Source organism: Capricornis sumatraensis, chromosome 23 (genome assembly GCF_032405125.1).
Source record: "Capricornis sumatraensis isolate serow.1 chromosome 23, serow.2, whole genome shotgun sequence".
In the NCBI taxonomy this organism is placed as follows: Eukaryota; Metazoa; Chordata; class Mammalia; order Artiodactyla; family Bovidae; genus Capricornis; species Capricornis sumatraensis.
In genome coordinates, this window is record NC_091091.1 from 26,481,044 (window position 1) to 26,483,652 (window position 2,609).

General features: G+C 36.8%; 1 non-coding gene across 1 annotated transcript; it reads right to left on the reverse strand.

Moving 5' to 3' along the window:
* Positions 1 to 1,755: 1,755 nt before the first annotated feature.
* TRNAA-GGC (transfer RNA alanine (anticodon GGC)) lies at positions 1,756 to 1,827 on the reverse strand. The gene has a single exon. It is a non-coding gene; the product is annotated as a tRNA-Ala (tRNA).
* Between the last annotated feature and the right edge of the window lie 782 nt (positions 1,828 to 2,609).

Sequence of the window (2,609 nt, forward strand, 5' to 3'; positions counted from 1 at the left end):
ACAACAGACTATTTACATGAAAAGTAGTATGCTAAACTCAGTGTCATCTGCAATGATAAACACAGTGTAGTAGCTACAGATCACTTAGGAGGAATTCCTTCCAGAAATTTGCCTGGACCTCCTGTAAACAGAGTTCTGGTGATATGACATATACATGGCCAGCTATAACCAAATTCCTGGACCTCCCTGAATAATCTCAAGAAGGACTCTTGCTAATGACATTAGATCATTTAATTGAAAGGGAGTAGAGCATGCTTCATAAACTTTTGTTTGTTTTTCTAATTAAGATACCATTTTAATTAATTCAGTCACTTTAAAGTTTAGGTATCATTTGCCAGTTTGCCAGGGAGTCAAAACCACATATACCAAAGGACTAATAGGATACATAGGAATCTCACTGAAGCTGAACAAAGACTTGCTCTAAAACCATACCTACCTATTTACCTTAGATATGTGCCACTGCTTATTTGACAATGCTACAGAATGGCAATAAGGATATCTCTTTGTGGGATTAACCTTTTTCTCCATCAGAATCAAGCTCTCCACTGTAGATATCTCTTGTTCTGACAGCAAATTCCAACCATACTCATTCACCTGAGAATTTTCAAAATTTCACTTTTGTTCATTAGTGTCACCCCATCTGAATTTTTTATCAAATACTGAACCTATCTGATGGGCATCTGGCATTTCTTGATCCTTCCCATCTTAGCTAGTCTACTGAAATAGGTTGACCAGTTGTCTGTTTTTTTTTTTTTTCTTGATTAACATTCATTTACATAATTGAATTCAATACCTCTGATCTTTAATAATAGATAAAATCCTCCCACCATACTAGGACCACCTAGTGCTGTCTTTCTCTGTTCCATTAAGGCAGGACATCTTTTCTCCTTATATGGTCTTGGCTCCAAACAATGGGCAAAAGAGATTTGCTGACCTCCTGACTTGGTGCAGAAAAATCAACACAGAAGTTCTGGATTCTGTTATGCACAATTGCTTATGAGCAAAATACAGTGTATGTTTTTTCCTTTAAAGAAGGCAGCTAAACTCTAATAAGCAAGATTATTAAGTCTGAATATGTGAAGATGAAGTCAATAATTGGAAATTCCTGTATGATGGTATATAAGATAGATGAAGCATCAAATAAAGTATGAGATATAGCAAGTGTAATCAAATGTATTTACTGTTGATAATTTTAATTAAGGAAGTTGTTAATGGAGTTGTGTATACTCAGGAAAGATTTCATGGCTTTATTTTTAGAAGCACACAGTCTCAAATTTACAAGTCATATGAATTAAATGAATCCAATGATCTACTTGTAATTGAAAGCCGTCCTTCCTCTTTGCGACCTCATGGCCTATATAGTCCCTGGAATTCTCCAGGCCAGAAAACTGGAGTGGGTAGCCTTTCCCTTCTCCAGGGGATCTACCCAACCCAGGGATTGATCCCAGGTCTCTCACTTGCAGTCAGATTCTTTGCCAGATTCTTTACCACAAAGGAAGCCCAAGAATACTGGAGTGGATGGCCTATCCCTTCTCCAGCACATCTTCCCAACCCAGGAATCAAACTCATGTCTCCTGCATTGCAAGCAGATTTTTTACCAATTGAGCTATCGGGGAAGCCCTAAAATTTTATTTGGCTTCCCTAGGTCTTAGTTGCAGCATGTGGGACCTAGTTCCCTGATCAGGGATCAAACCCCAGACCCCCTGCATTGGGAGTGCAGAGTCTTAGCCAGTGGGCCACCAGGAAAATACAAGATGGAGGTACTAGGGATTGAACCCAGGGCCTCATACATGCCAAGCATGCACTCTACCACTGAGCTATACCCGCAGCTTGCTATTTCCTTCTCCAGGGGATCTTCCCAAACCAGGGATCGAATCCTGGTCTCCTCCATTGTAGGCAGACACTTTACTGTCTGAGCTACCAGGGAAGCCCTATATAAAACAGATGAAACATTAAATAAGTTATGATATATAGCAACTGTAATCAAAAGTATTTACTGTTGATAATTTTAATTAAGGAAGTTGTTAATGGAGTTGTGTATATTCAGGAAAGATTTCATGGCTTTATTTTTAGAAGCACAGATTCTCAAATTTACAAGTCATATGAATTAAATGAATCCAATGATCTACATGTAATTGAAAGCCATCCTTCTAGTGCCAGAGGATAATTTTAATTGCAAATGTTATTAAACTGTCCTTGTGAATTTATTTATGTGAACAAAGTCCCCCATAACAGTGTTAGTATTTGGTTGTTTTAATATGTATCATACAGGCATTAAAGGTCTCCAGAAGTTAAAATAAGTATCTTTCTCTTTCATTTATTTCTTAAAATATTGATATTCACTTCAATTATTTCCCTGAAAGCTTACAATGTGGGTTGGTGATGGTTTTGTCTTAATGACACCAACATTTATTTTTGTGAGGGTTTAAGTTCTTCAATAAATGGTAATCTGAGATTTTAAAGAAAAATGGATTACCCAAGTTCAACATAGTACCTATGTATAATAGAGAGTAGAGGAACTCTGGTTTTCAGATCCATATATGTCCATCTACTTCATTTTTTCTTTTGGGTAAAATGCAAAATGATATACACTGTTTAACTTGAATAAT